Source organism: Hyaena hyaena, unplaced genomic scaffold, assembly GCF_003009895.1.
Source record: "Hyaena hyaena isolate Hyena2069 unplaced genomic scaffold, ASM300989v1 scaffold_111, whole genome shotgun sequence".
NCBI lineage: Eukaryota > Metazoa > Chordata > Mammalia > Carnivora > Hyaenidae > Hyaena > Hyaena hyaena.
In genome coordinates, this window is record NW_024080743.1 from 2,467,631 (window position 1) to 2,488,340 (window position 20,710).

General features: G+C 41.1%; 1 protein-coding gene and 1 pseudogene across 4 annotated transcripts in view; one reads left to right on the forward strand and one right to left on the reverse strand.

The window, feature by feature from the left end:
• EVI5 (ecotropic viral integration site 5) overlaps nucleotides 1-1,817 on the reverse strand; it is a 233,517-nt gene extending 231,700 nt beyond the window's left edge. Inside the window, exon 1 of one of the 4 annotated variants that reach the window (XM_039236433.1) lies at nucleotides 1,542-1,814. The gene's annotated coding sequence lies outside the window, so the exon portion shown is untranslated. Of the gene's footprint in view, nucleotides 1-1,541 lie in introns of all 4 variants that reach the window. The other 3 variants (XM_039236436.1, XM_039236438.1, XM_039236435.1) reach the window with 3 other exon arrangements.
• Nucleotides 1,222-17,084, forward strand: LOC120234555 (annotated as a pseudogene).
• Nucleotides 17,085-20,710: the final 3,626 nt, after the last annotated feature.

A 20,710-nucleotide genomic window follows, 5' to 3' on the forward strand; every position in this document is an offset into this window, starting at 1 on the left:
CATTAAAAGAGTGAAAAGACAGAGTAGAATAAGATAAATGATGTATAGTTTATAGATAGGGGTATGAGTGTACCTCCCAGAAAGGACTCATACCCAAAATATTATAAATTAAAAAAAAAAAAAAAACACTCGGGCATTTCACAAAAGGCATATAAATGGCCAATAAAAGATAAAACCACAACTATCAGGAAAATGCAAAATAAAACCAGACAAACATATTACTGCACCTCTACCAGAAAAGCACAAATGTTTCAAACTGACAAGCATCAACAAGGATGCAGCATAACTGGATTAAAATTCTCTGCTAATTAGCACAACCACTTTGGGAAAATGTTCAACGGTATCTAATACTTGGGTTTATCATTCACATACCTCACAAACCAGCAATTCCACTCCTAGGTAAAATCCCCAACTTAGTAATGTTCTGTTTCTTGATCTGTGATGGTATACTTCGTAAAAATCCTTTACCGGCATACTTAGGATTGTACGCTTTTTCCGTATATTACATACTTCAATAAGTTTTCTAAGTTTCCTTGACACAAAGTTCTCAGAGACCTTAAAGGCTAGCATTTTTTAATAGAAAAGGAGCTTTCAGGTAAATTCAAGAGTTTATTAATAAAAAAAAAAGCTATTAACACATTATCAGCCCAGAACAAAGGTAAAAAACCAACAACAGATAGTTTTCCTTGATCTTCAAGAAACACCGGATTTCTTTCTTTCAGGAAAGAAAGAGGTTTATTATCCTACACTGTAACCCAAAGAAAAGATAACTTTGCAAAAGAAATACTGCTTTTCAAATCACCTCTAACAGCAACGGATAGGAGGAAAGTAAAGGAACCATTCCAAAAGTTTTGGTTAACTCGTCGGTGAAAGGATAACAAATGACTTAACCTAAAACGTCCAAAAAACAGACGCAAAGAAATCATGGCAATTCTAAAACAAACACGAACACCACAATTAAACCTACCGGAAATTCTGCGGTTAATTTGAGGCTTGCCCCGCTAGTCATAAGGTGATTCGGTGATGGGCACTAACGCTCTCCAGGTGCATCCTAGGGAGCCCCCTAGCACACCTGGCTTGCCCATCACCTGCCGGGGGGAATCTGCCTTGCGCAGACTCCCGGAGGCCAAAGGAAAACGCCAACTTTGCAAGTAAGGGCGCAGGTGGTCTCACTCCATCAGGACACCCGGAGAGAACGGACTTCTGGCCTCGAGGGAGGACATGAAACTCAATATCCCACACGGGATTTATGAGGAAGCGCCCCCGAAGCTGCCCGGCCCCTTCACCTCCCCGGGACTCCACTGGGAGACCGGCTGGCGAGTTTTCTCCTCAGAGCCCACAGGAGGACGGTCCCGGACCGCCGCGGCCTCAGGGAACTTAGGCCCTGGCGGAGCCGGGCGCGCCCGCCCCGCTCGCGCCCCAAGTTTGGTGGCTGCCCCTACTCGCCACGCCTCGGCCCCGCCGTGCGCCCCGCGGAACCCGGGCTCGCTCGCGGCCCGTCCGGCCTCCCGGCCCGCCCGGCCTGGCGCGGCGCCCCTCACCTTGGAAACGTTGGGTGGACTCCGCCGTAAACATTAACTTCCCATCCAGCCGGCAGCCTCGCCGCCGCGTCTCAGCGCCTCGGCCCGGGCTTCGGCTCCGCGGGCCGCCTTCCCCGTCCGTTCTCAAGCGCCGAGCTCACTGACTAGCTCAGAGACCCTCCGACCCTCACCCACCCCTCCGGGCGCCGCCACTGCTTTAACTACTACCCGACCCTTATCCTGCCCACCCGCCGGCTACTCCAGGGTCTGGCCGACCGCGTCAGGAAAGCCCAAAGCGCAGGCGCGGCAGGCCTTAAAGAGACCGGCCGCCTCTACCGCATAATGGGTTCGAGCAGGTTAGGGGCCGGGCGGCCGGGCGAGGAAAGGAGAAGCCGAAGGGATTGGGCCGAGGGGAACGGGGGCGGGGAAATCCCTCTCCCTCCTCCGCCTCTCTTTCAAAGCGCCAGCCCTCGGCCTTACAAATTGCAGACTTCCCCAGTCTCCTGAACCGCCCCTCGCCTGTAAGAACTGCACAGGACACACCCCCTCGGGGGCCCGAGGCGACCCCTAGCTTGGAGCTGCAGGCTTTGCGCTACCGCATCGCCCACGCGCCTCCTAGGCCGCGGGCACGCGACGCAGACGCGCAGGTTTCGAGAAGCCGTCCCAGCTCCTCGAGAGGTGACCTAGGTCACTCTCAAAAACAATAATCAGTGTGCAAATAGCGTTTAGGATTACAAATCCCTCTACCATCAGTCGTCTCGACACACTGGGTTTATGCAAAAGTACGGCAGGGGGCAGAACATGGGCACAAATACATGCAGTCCACCCGGGCAACCATCCAATATCAACGAAGAAATTCTTAGAAGTGCGTACTTAGTTTGGGACAGGAGCTATCTACTAATTCTGATCTAACCCCAGGAAAAACGGACAAGAAAAATAATAAAGCTATTACAAATTGCCTTCGTTATACATTTAGAAGTTACAAAATGGGAGTAATTATAAGCACCAAAAAAGTCCAGTTGTTTGCCTAGAAATTAGATGGCCCCTGGTTATTTTCTGATACAGATTTACGGTCTCCAGAAAGCGTTTCACTGTAGAAAGCATTTCAGAAAAAGAAAAATTCACTTTTTTTAAAAAACAGGCTTAGGACATACTGAAAAATAGGAAGTAGAGCCATGCCCTCCATCCATTCAAAGCTAAAACCTTTGAAACCTTGAAATTTTATTTGACGCAAAATTTTTCATAATTTTTAGGTCATGCCATTATTTAAAGTTAATTTCAACTAACAATTTTATTGCAACTGAATCCATTTTGTATAAGAAAGCTAAGAGATATCTTGAAAAATCTACCTTTCCCTCCTATATTACATCTATCAGCAAATCCTATTGATTTTACCTCTGAAATTTTTCTTGATCCTGTTCTCTTCTATCTCCTCCATCACCAGCCTAGTCCAAGCTACCTGTATCGGAGTGGAGGGGTGCCTGACCTAGCCTTCTAAATGGCTTACCCACGTGCCCTTAGTTCCTCTCTCATCTCTTCTCCACAGGAAAGACTATGTGACCCGGTTACTTCCCAGGTAAACCACTTTAATAGCTTTCCATTCTCTTAGACAAAATCCCTCAACTAACCAAGTCCTGTATGGTCAGATGTCTGGCCCACCTCTTCTCTCCTCACTGCTCAGACTACCGCCGTCTCTTCCATCCATCCTGCTGTCTCTGTTCCAGCCACACTGGCCTTTTCCAATCTTTCAAATCTTCCTCTCTTGACAGAGCTTTTGCGTATGCTTTGCTCAGTGCCTAGAAAGCTTTCCCAACCCTCATCCTTCTTACCTCAGTTGGCTCTTGTCTGTATCTCTCAGGAGCACCCTCAGACTTCCTCACCTTGGTCCCTTCCTATCACACTGCACTGAACCTGTAATTGTATGATTATTTTGTTGAATTTTATTCCCCCCCTCAACTAGATTATCTAAGTCCAAGAGCTTGGTTTTCTTTGGTTCATGGTTGTTATTTCCATATTTGTTCAATATATATATTTGTTCAATATATATATTTGTTTAATCAATGAATGAAAATCATAGACTGTTAGAACTTGAACTAGATGTGGTTTAAAGATTACCTGTCATGTGTAAAAAGTCACAATTTGACATTTGGAATCAGAATCTAAAAATAACTTGTTATTTGTAAAATTGATTTTGTATTGTTTTAAGTGGGCTGTCACAAGATTCTTTGGGCAAACTTTAAAACAGAGTTCTCAAAGCACCTTGCATAAACCCTTGTATTAATAATAGCTACAGGATGGCCTCACATGGAGCTAATACCACTTGTTGCTTCAAGAGAGGAAAATTGGGTGACTGGTAGACAGGAGTGGATAGGAAACTCTTGACTGCCTGCCCTTTTGTACCTTTTCAGTTTCTAACCATGTGAATATATTACCTATTAAAAAATAAATGACACGAAAGAGTGCTTACTGTATGATTTTATTTACCTGAAGTTCCAGAAAAAGCAAAACTAGTCTGTGGTGAAAAAAACAGAACTGGTTGCCCCGGGCTGGGAATTTACTGGGAAGACACATGAGAGAGATTTCCGGGTGATAAAAATGGTCTAAATCTTGAAAGGATGTGAGTTACACAAGTGTGTTCATTTTGTCAAAAAAAAAAAAAAAAGTATGGTTAACATTTCAATTAATGTGAATTTTACCTAAAAAAAAAAAAACTATATAAAAAGAGAAATGCCGCATACTATTTTGAAAATAAGCTAACTCACAGTTGATCACTCCCTGTGTATGAGTATTGTCAAGGGCTATACATCTGTACATATGTTATTTCTTTTAATCTATCACCCCCTTGCATATGAGAAAACTGAGACTTAGTAAATACCAAGTAACTTGCCCCTATTTATACAAATTGAAAAATGGTGAGGCAGAGCTTGGGACCCAGTCAGTCTAATGCCATAAGTGGTTTATGCATATTGTCCACTAGATCAAGAGCTTTGCAATGATTAGAATCATATTCTGTCTGAGGCTTCTCAGTATTCCAAGTACTTTTTGCATACTTGCTGTTCAATGCATTTTGAATGAATGATAAAGAATAAGCTTCGTGTTGATTTTATTGGTAGAAATTATATATATATATATTTTTAATGTTTATTCATTTTTAAGAGAGACAGAGAGTGAGCAGAGGAAGGGCAGAGAGAGGGGGAGACATAGAATCTGAAGCAGGCTCCAGGCTCCGAGCTGTCAAGACAGAGCCCGACTCAGAGATCGAACTCACAAACCATGAGATCATGACCTGAGCCAAAGTCAGGTGCCCAATCTACTGAGCCACACAGGCGGCCCAAAATTATATTTTTAATTGGCACTATACACGTACATATATATGTAACATATATACACACACATATATTCATATATTCCAAATAATCTAAATAATCAGCACTGCTGTGCTTAATGTCTGAGATATTTTGTCTTAAATGAAGTTATTGGCCTGAGGAGAGGAGTTTATTCCTTTAGCTCTGACCCTCTAGCATTCTCCCTGGTCTATGCTTTTCCTTCACTCACTCAACTTTTTTGATGAAAGAGCTTACACTTTAACTTGTCACTGAAATAGCTCAATCTAACCAGAGAAATAGCTAATTCTGATTTCTCACAAGTGCTTGAGCACTTGCGTAAGCGAAATTCCACCGTGTGAATTCCACATCAACACCACCTCTGCTCTAGCTTTCTGCCACTTTGCTGTTCACACTCTGGAACTTCAAAATAGAGGAAGCATGGGTGCAGTGGGCAGTGGCACCCATCTTGGAGACTAATTTGAGGTCAATTCAATTAGCAATTCAAAGTTTTCTATGTTCTAATGTTGCAAACCCTTGGCATTGACTTTTGTCACTGTATAGGAGAGGGTCTGAGCTCTATTCCCTCTAAACCTGGCAAGGGTTAAATCTCAGAACACCATGCTCTCAACTGCCAAAGGTGTTTTGTAAGTCAGGCATGTGAGTCATTGCTCACAGAAAGGAAAAGCAAAGGAGGCATTCCCCTGAGAGGCAAAAACTGCCCAGTGTATGGAAGAGGAACTCACCAGTGTAGTCAAACCCATTTGTGAACAACACCTCATACTCACCCTGGGCTGCTGGCATTTGCAGCTTCCTTAAAGAGCCAGGGCATCTCAGTTACATTCTCCAACTGCACTGTTCAATACAGGAGCCACTAGCCACATATGATTGGTTTACATTTAAACTTAAATTAAAATTTGAATTTCCCACTCACACTCACACATTTCAAGTGCTCAATAAATAGCCACATGTGACTACTGGCTACTATCTTGGACAGCAGATATAGAACATTTCCATCCATCAGAAAGTATTCTTGGCAGCGCTCTTCTAGACAAAAGGAGAGGGGCGCCTGGGTGGCTCAGTCAGTTAAAAGTCGAGCTTTGGCTCAGGTTATGACCTCATGGTTTGTGAGTTTGAGCCCCACATCAGGCTCTGCACTGTCAGCTTGTGATTCTCTCTCTCTGCCTCTCTCTCTCTGCTCCTCCCCAACTCAAGCTCATTGCGCCTCTCTCTCTCTGTCAAAATGAAAAAAGCTTAAAAAAAAAAAAAAAGAGGGGCACCTGGATGGCTCAGTCAGTTAAGCTTCTGACTTCGGTTCAGGTCATGATCTCATGGTTTGTGGGTTCAAGCCCCACCTCGGGCTGTGCCGACAGCTCAGAGCCTGGAGCCTGCTCTGAATTCTGTGTCCCCCTCTCTTTCTTTGTACCTCCCCAGCTTGCACTCTGTCTCTCTCTCTCTCAAAAATAAATAAAAACATTACAAATTGATCAATTAATTAATTAAAAAGGAGAAACAACACTCCATTGCAACTCCCAGCTAATGTTCAAAATATTTTGCTCTGGAAAAATGAAAAGGCTCATGATGAAATAGTGGAAGCCTATTTCACTTGGTTCACTGCTTTCCACAATATGAGTCCAAATTTAAGTTAAGCATAAAAGTTGTGACCTCTCCAGAAAATGAGGATGGCTTTAACCTTACCACTTTACTTCTACCACATTTTATTGTTTGCAAGACACATTATCTTAGAAAAGAACATTTTTAAGAGGCACATAAATCTATTGCCATCTCTTGGCGCTTTGTGCACATATAGAGAGACTAGGTCTGCCACAGTTGTGGCAAAGACTCAGCTCTCTGACTCTAGAGTTTGGGCATCATTTTTATATGTGATATTAGACATTCACACGATCAATCCAACAGCAGCTTCTAAAATTGAACGACCAAAATGAGACATCAACAGAGTGCCAATTTTCATCCCACCCAGCAAAAGAAGTCTGTTCTTTACTTGAGTTTCTGAGATAACTGTTTTGAAGCAAGATAAAGTTTGGTGCAACTAGAATAGTAATTCCATGTAAACTATCCAATTATCTGGGAACTAGTAACCTCTACATTAATGCAAGTGACTAGATTGTGACCTAAAATTTCAAATGTGCTTGTCAAAAGTATGCTTTAGCTTCTCTGAGATCCAATCTTCTCATCTATAAACTGGAAATAATAGTAATCACATCTACCTAAGCATTGAAGTGACAAATAAAATAATATATGCAAGGTGCGTTAGAAGCATTCAACAAATGGTAGCTATTGTAATTGCTATTATCCAAAGCCACAAAGCACCAAGATGCAAAATTAAAACGATTAAAGATTTTTTTTAAATGTTTTATTTATTTCTAGGAGAGAGAGAGACAGCGTGAGCAGGGGAGGGTCAGAGAGAGAAGGAGTCACAGACTGAAACAGGCTCCAGGCTCTGAGCCGGCAGTCAGCACAGAGCCCGATGCGGGGCTCGAACCCACGAACCGTGAGATCATGACCTAAGAGAAAGTCGGACGCCTAACCGACTAAGCCACCCAGGCGCCCCCCCCCTTTTTTTTTTAATGTTTTATTTATTTCTAGGAGAGAGAGAGAGAGAGACAGCATGAGCAGGGGAGGGTCAGAGAGAGAGGGAGGATTAAAGATTTTTTTGAAAGACTGAATTAGAAAAATACCACCTGCTAATGGGCCTTTAACCTCTGTAAGCTTCCATGTCTTCATCAGGCAAATAAGAGTTGCCAAAGACTGATGTATTGTGAGATGTGTTATTGCACATGAAAATGGTCTAACAGTAAAATACAAACTTTAGCCAATGTTAGTTAACGCTCTGCCCTCACCTCCACAAAAGGATGAGGAAACTACATTAAGACGGCATTACTTTACAGTGAAATTAATTTAGCTTTTATTACAAACTACACTCCTAAACAACAGGGAAGCAACCACTGCTGAACTCATCACTGAAAGACCACACAACGTTCAACATTGTCACCAGGAACTTATGAATGAATGCTATGGTAACCAGTCATTTTTTCCTCAGCTATTCTTTTTCTCCACATGAGAAATTTGAAGCCCTTATGGACTCATCAGTTCTCCTCTGAGAATGTACATTCAAAAAAGATAACCAGTAGCTAATTACAGCAAGGACAGAAACTATTGAATTACAAAAAGTCAATGACTAAAATACCTTTCCTACAGGTGCAAAATTAAACCTAACGCTCCATAAATTCTTGTTAATCCCTCAAATAGCCAAATTACAATAGCATTCTTAAATAAAACTGAAGAAGTGTTACCAAGCTGTTCTGTATTTCAAAGACTAAGCAACGTATATAAACTCTAACTCAATGACAAAATATTCCCTCCTGCAGTGCTTACATTTTTAAAAATTCTAATATAAAATCAAACATTGTAGACACTTACCTGTTTCCCATTAGCATTTTTAAAGGCAGCAGTCATTTTGGTGGTAACCATGATAAGCAGAGAAGACTGGGAGACTAGGGATTTGAATTGAATTTATAGCTGACTCATAGGGAGTGTTTACAATGACATTGCCACAGATCCACCCATTTAACACCCTTTCAGTTCCACCCTATACATTTGTAAGTAGGACCTTCAGGGGAAGCTGGGAAATGTGGAGAACTAGAAATGCAGTAACCAAAGTTTTTGGTCTTATGAAAAACTAATTGATTTTGTTTTTCTTCCACCTTTCCTTCCTCTCTACTTCCCTCCTTCCATCCCTTCCCCCACCTCCTTCCTTTCTTCCTTTTTCCTTCCTTCCTTAAATGGCTTGACATGTCTCAGAATGACAACGGAACATGAACTGTTGTGTTTGGGGTGCTGACTCTGAGGCGTGGGCTAGAAGCTTCTAAATGTTAGGTGATTTCAGCTCTTAGAATTGGACACTAGACAAAATTATTAATCTGGTAGGACTTACCTTTGTGGGTTTTTTTTACTCTTTAGCTTTTGAAATACTGCAGACCATTGTATTCTATCAATGGATATTGCATTTATGTCACTTAGGGCTATTAAATGAGAGTTTACTGTGAAATACAGAAGCTTTGTGAGAGATACGTAAATAAGAAATATTCTACATTATTCTCCCATTCTCTTGAAAGAGATCCCCTACAATATGTTGGTTTTTGAAAACTGCCTCACTGATAATGATAGCTTATTATTTTAGAAGTCTTACCATGAGTTGGGCTATGGAAGCACTTTTCATCTATCTTAATCTTTGCTGTAATCCTATTATGATCCTCATTTACAAGTGAACCTTGAGCAAGTCATTAAGAATGCTTCATTTATTCACTCATTCATTCAGTCATTCACACACAAACATATTAAGTATATACAATTGTGTCAGGCAGTTTCCTAAGGACAATAACTAACAGTTCAGCTCCTACCACATGTCAGCAGTAATATTATGTGCTTCTACATGAGGCAGCCATCATCATTACAAGATGAGAAAACTAAGGCTGGTCAAAAGCTACAATGACAGTAAAAGGAAAAGCAAAAATGCAAGCACCAGGCTCTCTTCACTACAAACCCTACGTTGTTTGAAGTTAACAAAAATGTAGTACTTGTATTCAGCCTCTAGTGTAAAAACATATAGTCTGGTATAAAAGACAGACATATGAACAAATAAATGGACAATAACAATACATTCTTTCATATGGTGGAATATATATATTCTGGCGGAAACATACAGAATGGGGAGTACCTAACCTGGCTGAGGGAGTTGTACTATTTTTATCTGCCCACATCCCCTTCCACCTTCTATTAACAGGTATAGGTGCCTGACTCAAGCTAAACCAATCACTTTACCCCATGACCACACTGACTGGATTAGGAGGTAGGGAGGCCTGGGACAGTCATGCCCTGAGATTTTTCAAACCAGAGCTGATTTGCCTTCTTATTATGAAGCTCTAAAGATATGAACCCAGAATTCATGAATATACTCAGAGAAACAAAAATGAGATGGAGAACATCCTGAAGATATTAGAATCCCTGGTTCCAGTCAATCCTGCTTTCCCTGAGCTTTATATACGTTATGCTTATTAAAGCTGGTTACTAAACTAGACACTTTTCTAGATACATATAGTAGCCATCCTCTAATATGTCTAATACGGCCAAGTGATCTTAACTGCCTGTTCTTCATGAGCTTGTACAGACCCTCACACATTGAATGTGGAGGGCAGGTCTGTGTAACCAATAAAATACAGCAAAAGAGACAGAGTATAACCTCTGAGGCTAAGTTGTCAGGACACTGAAGTTTTTGCTTTGTTCTCCTACATTGCTTGCTTTGGAGGAAGCTGGTCACCACGTGTGAGGAGCTTAATGAAGAAAAATCTCCCATCATCACCCAGGACAAACCTGATAGCCACTCTTTGAGCCACCGTGGAAGTGGATCCTTCAGCCCTTGGGAACTTTCTCAAATGATATCTGTCTGAATCTCATGTGAAACCCCAAGTCAGGACCAGTCAGAAAGCTATTCCCAAATCCCTGATACATAGAAACTGTAAGAGATAATAAATGTTTACTATTGTCTTATGGCACTAAATTTTGGGGTGATTTTTTTTACCTCAAATAGCAATAAAGAGAAAAGGAATATTTAATTAACATATCAGTGACAAAAACAGGCAAAATACCTGCCTGATACACCTTAAGTTATAGTGGGAATAAACAGACAGTAAACAAATATGTTCTATAAGTAAAAAAATATAGTAGGAAAACTGAATACCCACAGGCAAAAAAATAAATAAAATAGGATCTTCACCTTGTGCCACATAGAAAAATTAATTCAAAATAAATTAAAGACTTAAACTTAAGAACTGAAACCGTAAAAGTCTTATAAAAACAAAAACAAAAACAGGGGCGCCTGGGTGGCTCAGTTGGTTAAGTGTCTGACTTCAGCTCAGGTCACAATCTCATGGTTGGTGGATTCGAGCCCCATGTCAGGCTCTGTGCTGATAGCTCAGAATCTGGAGCCTGCTTCAGACTCTGTGTGTGTCTCTCTCTGCCCCTCCCCCTGTTTATGCTCTCTCTCTCTCTCTCTCAAGTCAATAAAAACATTTAAAAAAATTTTTTAAATAGAGAAAAATCTTTATGACATTGAATTTGGCAATGATTTTTATTTTTATTTTTTTGGAAATGATTTTAAAATATGACACTGAAAACATAAGCAACAAAAGGAAACATACATAAATCGGACTTAATTAAAATTTAAAATGCCTATACATCAAAAATCACTGTTAAAAGAGTTAAAGAATAACCCATAAAATAGGAGAACTATTTTCAAATCATATTTCTGATAAGGGTTTAATATCTAGATTATAAAAAGAACTGCTACAAATCAATAGCTAGAAAGTAAGCCAATTAAACACAGGCAAAGGACTTAAATAGACCTTTCTCTAACACAAAGCACATGAAAGGATGTACAATTTTATTAGTCATCAGATAAATACAAATCAAGACTATAATGAAATATCACTTTATACCCACTAATATTGCTATTATGAAAAAGATTACAAATGTTGGCAAGGATGTGACAAAATTTTGAAACTTTGTCATTGTTGGTAGGAATATAAATCAATGCACCCACTGTGGAAAACAGTGGGCAGTTCCTCAAAAATTATACCTAAAATTACCATATGACCCTGCAATTCTACTCCAAGCTGCTTAAAAGAATTCAAAACAGGAACTCAGACAAATACACCAGTATTCGCAGCAGTACTTTCTACTATAGTCAAAAGGTAAAACAACCCAAGAGTCCAAACCAAATATGGTATATCCATAGAACTGAATTATTATTCAGCCATAAAAGGGAATAATGCCAGAACATAGATAAACCTTGAAAATATTATGCTAGAAGAAGTAAGCCAAACATAAAAGAACAACTATTATATGATTCCTCTTGTTTAAGGTAGCTAGAATAGTCATATTGAAAGAGATAGAAGGTAGATTGAGTTACTAGAGTACAAGGGAGGGGCAAATGAGAAGTTATTGCTAAATGGCCACAAAATTTCTGGTTAGGGTGATGAATGGGTTTGGGAACTAGATAATTATGAGTGTTATACAATATTGTGAATGTACTTAATGCTACTAAATTATATACCTAAAAATGGTTAAAATGGTAAACTTCATGTTATTAAAAAAAAAAAAAGAAAGAAATCTTCCTAGGAATTTAGATTATCTTAGAAGAGAAGAAGAGAGAATGAGGAAGAGTCTTGATTTGACTTAGTTGAAATAAGTTGAACATAAAAATAACAAAAAAAATATATGTATAGTACATGAGATGGTGTAACTATATGGAGAAAACTGAATGGAAGGGAAAAGGGAATGTGGAGAAGGATTATTCCATGTTAAAGAGGATAGTTAGGGAAGACCAGACAAAGAAGTGCTGAGAGAGCAAGCCATTTGACAAAGAACATTCCAGGCAGAGAGAAAAGCCAAGTACAAAAGCTTTGAGGCAGGAATGTGCCAGGTATACCCAAGGAATAGCAAGGAGGCTAGTGGTGTGGTTAGAATGGCATGAGCAAGCTAGAAAATTCTAAGATATGAAATCAGGGAGAAAGCAGAATGAAACAACATAAGGGGCTGTACCAGCCATCTTCAAGTATTTGGCTATTATGCTAAGTGGGACAAGTAAGCGTAGTGACATGCTCTGATTCATGTTTTCTGTTTTTGTTTTTGTTTTTTAAATCTTGGACAGAGGGTGTGTGAGCAGGGGAGTGGGGCAGAGGTAGAGAGAGAGAGGAGAGAGAGAATCTTTTTTAATGTTTATTTATTTTTGAGAGAGAGAGAGAATGAGCAGAGAAAGGACAAGAGACAGGGAGACACAGAATCTGAAGCAGGCTCTAGGCTCCTAGCTGTCAGCACAGAGCCTGACATGGTGCTCAAACTCACGAGCTGTGAGATTATGACCTGAACCAAAGTTGGACGCTTAACAAACTGAGTCACACAAGCACCCCAAGAGAGAGAATCTTAAGCAGGCTCCACGCTTAGTGTGGAACCTGACACAGGGCCTGATTCGATGACCCCAGGATCATGACCCGAACCAAAATAAAGAGTTGGTCACTCAACTGACTGAGCCACCCAGTTGCCCAATGTTTTCTGTTTAAAAGCATCATCTGGGGGCACCTGGATGGTTCAGTCAGTTGAGCATCTGACTCTTGATTTCAGCTGAGGTTATGATCTTGGGGTTCATGGGATTGAGCCCCATGTCTTGCTACCTACTGAGTGCGGAGTCTTCTTGGGATTGTCTCTCTCTCCCTCTCTCTGCTCCTCTCCCACTCATGCACATGCATTCTCTCTTTCAAAATAAACAAACTTTAAAAAAGAAATAAAATAAATTTTAAAAATAAAAAGCAGCATCCAGCTCCCATGCAGTGAATTGACTCTAGGGCAGGGTAGAATGGGGATGAGCAGACAGAAGCTACTGAGAGATGATGACTGCCTGGACTGGAGTGGAAGTGCAAGAGGGTGAAAGGTGAACAAATGTGGATGTATTTTCAGCCAACATGATTCCTCTTCAGATTGACTGTGTGATAGTGAGAAATCAAAGATGACTCTGAGATTTGGGGGCCAGGCAAACAGAAAGTTTGAGTTGCCGTTTACTATGACAGAGAAGGCAGAGGGAGAGGTGGTAGGGAAGTAGTTGGAGCTGGATTTCTATCATATGCAATCAAGAGTCCTGACTAGTACCAGGGTGGTCAAGGAAGTTTTCACGAAGGAAGCGATATTTGAGGCAGATTGTAGTGAATAAAAATTCCATTAATTTCTAAAGGGAATACTTTGGGGCAGTGCTTCTCAAACTTCAATGTATCTACAAATCACCTAGGAATTTTAAATAAAATGCAGATGGGGGCACCTGGGTGGCTCAGTCAGTTAAGCGTCCAACTTCGGCTCAGGTCATGCATGATCTCATGGTCGTGGGTTCAAGCCCTGCATCAGGCTCTATGCTGACAGCTCGGAAACTGGAGCCTGATTCAGATTCTGTGTCTGCCTCTACCCTGCTCACATTCTGTCTCTCTCTGTCTGTCTCACTCTCAAAAATAAAGATTAAAAAAATTTTTTAAGTAAATAAATAAAATACAGATAATGTAGATTGAATAAATCTAAACAGGGATCCTAAGAGTCTGCATTCCTTATAATTGCCTAGGTGATGCCAATGCTGCTGATCTCAGATCAGGGGCAGGAAGAGAGAGAAGAAAAATTATCCTTTGCTGGGATGTGGGAGATGAACTAATGAGCCAAGATATAGGTAAATGTGTAATTAGATTTAAACAAATACCTTTAATATGCTAATTTGGAAAATTAAGCAAAGGATAAAACTAAAAAACTGGAAATAATCACTTAGGATGACCAGAGTTAACGTGTTCAGTGTTCAAAACAATTTTTTTTCAAAGTTCCTTATATTGTTTTGGAGGGAAGATATTAACTTTGGATATTGTTAAGAATGCTTCGAGGGTGATCACTGAAAAAACAGAAATAGACCATGCTATTTCCAAATTAGTAGAGGGGAGAAAATGGAATATGCTAATATTCAAGTTAACAACGATTTTAAAACCTTAATGCAAAAAACAAAATGTAACAAAGAAGGAAAACAGCACAGAAAAAAAAGAAAAATTAGAAACTGGAAACAAGTAGAAACGTTACAAATTTAGTAAATGTAAATGGGTTGAAGAAGCCTGTTATAGATTGGGTTAAAAAACAGAAATAAAATCCAAGATAAACTATTTATAAGTGACATTCCTGAAACATAAGAATATGGAAAGGTTTAGAGTAAAGTGATAGAGGAAAAGGCAAATCATCAATGTTAGTAACCTGGTTGTGACATACTATAGTATTGCAAAATGTTATTATTATGAGAAACTGGGCCACATGTAGATAAGATTTCCCTGCATTATTCCCTAAAATTACATATGCAATCATCTCGTAAAATTTCAACCAGAAATTTCAATTAGAATTTTCAACTAGAAAAGGATAAATCAGGCAAATATCAACTAACAGATGACTGTGGTAAAAGTCTTAAACTTTAGTGCATATCACAATCACCTGGAGTTTGTTAATTCAGTAGGTCTAAAGTTTCTGATTCAGTAGGTTAAAAGTGGGACCCAAGAATTTGCATTTCTCAGAAGTTCTCAGATAGTGTTGGTGCTGCTGATTGGAGACCACACTTTGAAAACCCCTGGTATGATATAATGAACTTCTAAGTACCGTCACCCATTTTGGCAATCTTGTTTAAAATCTCTCTTCTGCTGGGGGCCTCAGTGGCTTGTTAGTTGGGCATCTGACTTCAGCTGAGACCATGATCTTGCTGTCCATGAGTTCAAGGCCCACATCGGGCTCTGTGCTGACAGCTTGGAGCCTGGAGCCTGCCTTGGATTCTGTGTCTCCCTCTCTCTGCCCTTCTCAGCTCATGCTCTGTCTCTCTCTCCTTCAAAAATAAATAAACATTAAAAAAATTAACAATAAAATTAAATATCTCTCCTGCTGGTGGTGCAGACCCTGAAATGACCTAGCCACCACCACTGCCACTTCCACAATCACAGGAGACGTGAGGAGCCAAGTCAGGGCGCCCAGCCTGATTGACATTAGATGATGTCAGAAGTGGGATCTGGGGCACCTGGATGGCTCAGTCAGTTAAGCGTCCGACTTCGGCTCAGGGCATGATCTTGAGCCCCACATGTCAGCTGTGCTGACAGCTCAGAGCCTGGAGCCTGCTTTAGATTCTGTGTCTCCTCTCTCTGCTTCTCCTCCCACCTCTCTCTCTCAAAAATAGATAAACATTGAAGAAGAAGAAGAAGAAGAAGAAGAAGAAGAAGAAGAAGAAGAAGAAGAAGGAGGAGGAGGAGGAGGAGGAGGAGGAGGAGGGAGGGGGAGGGGGAGGGGGAGGGAAGAAGAGGAGGAGAAGGAGGAGAAGAAGAAAACAAGAAGAGCGATCTGAAGGAGCCAGCCACTGAGGAACTACAACCCCTGGAATCCCAGCGAGGTACCCACATCTGAACTTCTGCTCTTCACTTCTGAGATTTCCCATAACTTTCCATTTGGAGATCAAAGCATTCATATGGCAGATAAGTTTTTCAAGTGGTGTTCCTTCATATGCCTTAGAGGCTGCTAAAAATGCAAGTAATACAGAAAAGCTCACCCTCAGGTGATGCAGAACCCTCAAGTTTTGGAAGCTTTATAGAAATGGTTTGACAATGTCTCCCACACTCGTTCAAGTTACATTGACACTTTACCTTAGAGCAGTGAAAAGAATGTACATGTTGAAGCAGATGCAGTTGAAATGTGCTCACATAAAGGCCAAGTTCTACGAGGAGGTCCATGACCTGGAGAGAAAGTGTGGTGACTGTACCAGCCTCTCTTTGACAAGAGAAGGGAATTAATCACTGGTGATGTTGAGCTGGCAGATGCAGAATCAGAACTGTACAGTGAAAACGAATAGAAAGATAAATTGGCTGAAGACATGAAAAATAAAGTAGTCGTAACAAAAAAAAGAAGCAGCAACAGCAGAGGAGCCAAACCCCAAAGGAATTCCAAGGTTCATGTTTACCATCTTTAGAAATGAGATATGCTAAGTGAATTAATCCAGGAGTATGATAAGCCGATCTTGAAGGGCCTGCAGGATAGTAAAGTTTTCAGACCCTGGCAGCCTATGTCTTTGTATCAGAGTTCCACTTTGAACCCAGTGACTATTTACCAATTCAGTCCTGATGAAAAAGTGAAAGATGAAATCAGAGCCAGGTAAGGCCTGATCTCTTTTCTTTTGAAGGTCCTGAAATAGTTGGCTGTGACGAGTGTGTTATTGACTGGCAGAAAGGAAAAAATGAACAGTCAAAAACAATCAAGAAAAAGTAGAAACATATAGAAAGGCCCAAGCACAGTGAGAACAAGTCACCAACAACTCATTTTTCACGTTTAGCCTACTTAACTTGTGTGGGGATGGAGAATCACTGGATGAAGACTCGGAATTCATGTTAGCTTCCAACTTTTGAAATCGGACACTTCTTTCATGAGTGGATGATCCCGCAGACGGTGCTCTACTTTGGAGGAGGCTGTAGAGGGAAATGACAACTTTCACAAGGGTGAGGAAGTAGAAGAGGAAGAATTAGAAGGTGACGAGGAAGAAGAAGTTGACGAGGAGGAAGAAGTTGAGGACAATGCCAAAATTAACCCCAAGAAGGAGCCCAGCCAGCCTTCCCAGTGCAAACGGCAGTGAGAAGTGAGGGCCCTGCAGGTGGGGCTGCCCCCAGCAGACGACACTCAGGACTCACTGCAGCCACAGCACAACCGTATTGGCAGTGCTTACGTCTAACTTGTTTTGTTTTAACTTGTTTTCAAGTGCATGATTTTGACCTTATCTTTTCCTTTATCCTTATTATTTTGCTTAACCTGTACAGCGGCAACTTAAATGCATTTCTGAAATAGAACGTTTCATTCCAGCAGCTTCTACGGCCTTGGATGCAGCTCAGTAGACTTTCCCGGGCCCTGACTTTGGGAAGGCCCTGTAGGCCCTGGGGGTAGTGGAAAATCAGCTGATGCCAAGGGCAGATGTCTGGGGATGTGGTAACAGGGCATCTAAAACCAATTACACCACTTCACAGTTGGACTGGATTATTCCTTCACTTGAAGAAACCCACGCGCTTTGTGTTTCCCACTATTTGGTCTCTTTTGCTCTAATTGTCTCAGTAGAGGAGAGTCCTGTTTTGCTTAGAACGTTCTTTCTTCGGTTTTGTCTTCCTCAGGGTGGAATAGGGGGTGTGCACACTCTAAGCTCTGAGGCGCGAGTATTTATGGTTCATCCTCACACTTATTTATTCTTTCCTGCTTGTGAGGGCTTGGGACACATGTTGTCTCTTGTCCTTACAGTTTCTGAAACTGACTGGTGACCTGGTGACTCGCCAGGTGGGTGTGGTAGTAGCTCCCACAGGAGGGAGGCCTGCAAAGAAGAAACCTCACTTGGACTGGCCAGGCCAGCAGCTGTGGCCAGGAGCTCATTTTCTTTATTTTTTAACATTTTATTTATTTTTGAGTGACAGAGCTCAAGCAAGGGAGGGGCAGAGAGAGAAAGAAAGAGAAAGAGAAAGGGAGACACAGAATCTGAAGCAGGCTCTGAGCTGTCAGCATGGAGCCCGACATGAGGCTCAAACCCACAGATCCTGAGATCACGATCTGAGCGAAGTAGACTGAACCATCTGATTTTGTAAACAAGAAGGAATACTATTTAAATTCCAATTTTAGGAAACAAAAATACTCAGTGAATTTTCATTCTACTTCTAAGAAATCCCAGAGCCTGAGGTTCTTGAGAGGATGAGATCCTTGAGCCTTCAGACCTTCCCATTGTCCCTCTTACCAGGAGAATGTCCCTGACTCTGAGTCATTGAGCACCTAGTACATATAAATATGTCCTCTCCTGGACAATGCAAGTAAGTTGGAATAGTTTTTGTTGTCTGAGACTTCATCTCTTCCACCCCTAAAAGATTGCTTCAAATCTGCATGCCTCTCATTACTTTCAAAGTGTTCTGATGCTTTGGGTGTGAAAAGACTGTTTTAAAGTTCATTGGATAAGTCTCTCTGTTTCCCTCCAGCCATTAATTCTTTTTTTTCCAAACCTGATTACAGAAAATTACACATTAACTGTTTAAAATGTGATTACAGAAAAGCACAGAGATTAAAATCACTTGTAATCTCATCACCAAATATAGTGAGAAGAACTAATGAGAGAGACTGAGAAAGGGTAGCCAGTGAAATGGAAAGGGAATCAGGTGAGCATAGTGTCTCAGAAGCCAGAGAAAAAGAGAGTATTTCAGGAATACTGAGTCCATTGCCATTGATGGGTCAAGAGAAATGATCAGAGTTAGCAACAGAACTCATTGGTGACCATGAGCTGTTTCCATGAACATTGTAGGCAAAAGCTTGACTAAAGTGGGTCTAAGAAAAAATAAGAGGAAGAAAGTAGAATCAGAGAAACAGACAAATATTTGAAAGGGTTTGGCTATAAAAGAAAGGTGAAAAAATGGAGTAGTTGAAGAAAGTGGTTTTTGTTTGTTATTAAAGCAAGACAACATGTTTTTTTCTTATTTTTTAAATGTTTATTTATTTTTGAGAGAAAGAGAGACAGAGCATGAGTAGGTGAAGGACAGAGAGAGAAGGAGACACAGAATCTGAAGCAGGCTCCAGACTCTGAGCCGTCAGCACAGAGCCTGATGTGGGGCTCGAACTCACAAACTGCAAGATCATGACCCGAATGAAGTCGGCTACTTAACCGACTGAGCCACCCAGGCGCCCCAAGACAATATGTTTGAATGCTAATGGGAAAGATTTATCAGAGAGGGAAAATTGAGGATGCAGTAGAGAAGATGGAGAATTACTGGAGCATCACGACATAGGTAAGAAGGGATGGGGTCTAGTGCCAGAGGAGAGGAGTTAGCCCCAAATGGAATCATGAACAATTCACCACTCTCTTCTTGTTACAAAACAGAAGGCATGTAGATGGGAGGTTATGCTGGGAATTTGTGGACATTCTTTTCTGGTTGTGTTTATTTCTTGGTGAAATAAAAAGAAATGTCATCATCCGAGAGTGAAAGTGGAAAAAATATTGGCAGTTTAAGGAGCCAAGAAAAGGTACAAAATAGTTGTCTAGGAGAGTGAAAAAATAAATTCACTAGAGAAATGTAGTATAATTGCCAGGTATCATCAATGACCTACTTGAAGTTCACAGTCATGAATTTAAAATGAGAGCATTTGGCATCGTTACTTGTTTTACCCCAGGCACACTGAATTGCTTGGATGTAGATACAGAGTAGGCAGAGATATGAGATCAAAACCCAGATTGTGGTCACATGCACAATAATTTTTCTACAATTTTACAGCTACATTATTTCTCAAATTATTTTTTTTATGGAAAATAGGAAGAAACATAGTTGTAGCCTGGGAGTGCCAACAATGCTATCTTTGGCAAATCTTTGGCCGTCCATCTTGTTTATGTCCATGCAATGGCCTCCCTCAGGGCTACGTGTTCCAGGCCCCTTGGAGGTTGATGTATGCCCTGATGGAATGAAGGAAGGCTTGTTCTGACGTTCCCTAAAGTTGTTTAGATAACTAGTAGAGATAACATAGTTTCTTCCCCTCCCTCCCCTCTGCTTCATGGATGGTACACGTGGTCTGTTAAATGTTAAACTCTTGACCTCACCACAATGACTTCTGCATTTCCCCTCACTCTATAAAATCTGTGGATTAAGTTCCGGACTTTGAGGAGAGTATCTCCCCAGCGCCTGGATCGTTGTCTGCCTGGTCCCTTCTACCACAACCCCCTCCTCTCAGCAAGTTACTGGAAATAAACTGTAAATAGTTTGGAGTGGCTTGCTTGGCTTTACAGTCACAAGAGTGCCTTCCCAGTTTGGAGGACATTTTACCATTCCTTCCCCAACTTCTAATATCTACCAATGCAAAATTTTACCAGTATCTGACCAGTATTTGCCTCCTCAGTCTAGTCTTTGTTTCGTGGTTATCAACTTCATTGTCTACCCAATTCATCCTCATCCCTCATTATGATTCCTGAGTCAGTCCTCCAAACTTTTACCAACGGTTTTCAACCATTGCCACATTTTTCCTTTCTTATCACCTCCTTTTTGGCTTTATGGCTTGGTAAATTCTAGGGTACCCTATGGATCACACCTTACCTGCTAAAAATTGTCCACAGACCCTTTTTTCCTATCCTGAAAGTAAGGGAGGGGCAGAGAGAAAGAGAGAGGGAGACACAGATCCAAAGCAGGCTCCAGGCTCCCAGCTATCAGCACAGAGCCCAATGCGGGGCTTGAGCTTACAGACTGGGAGATCATGACC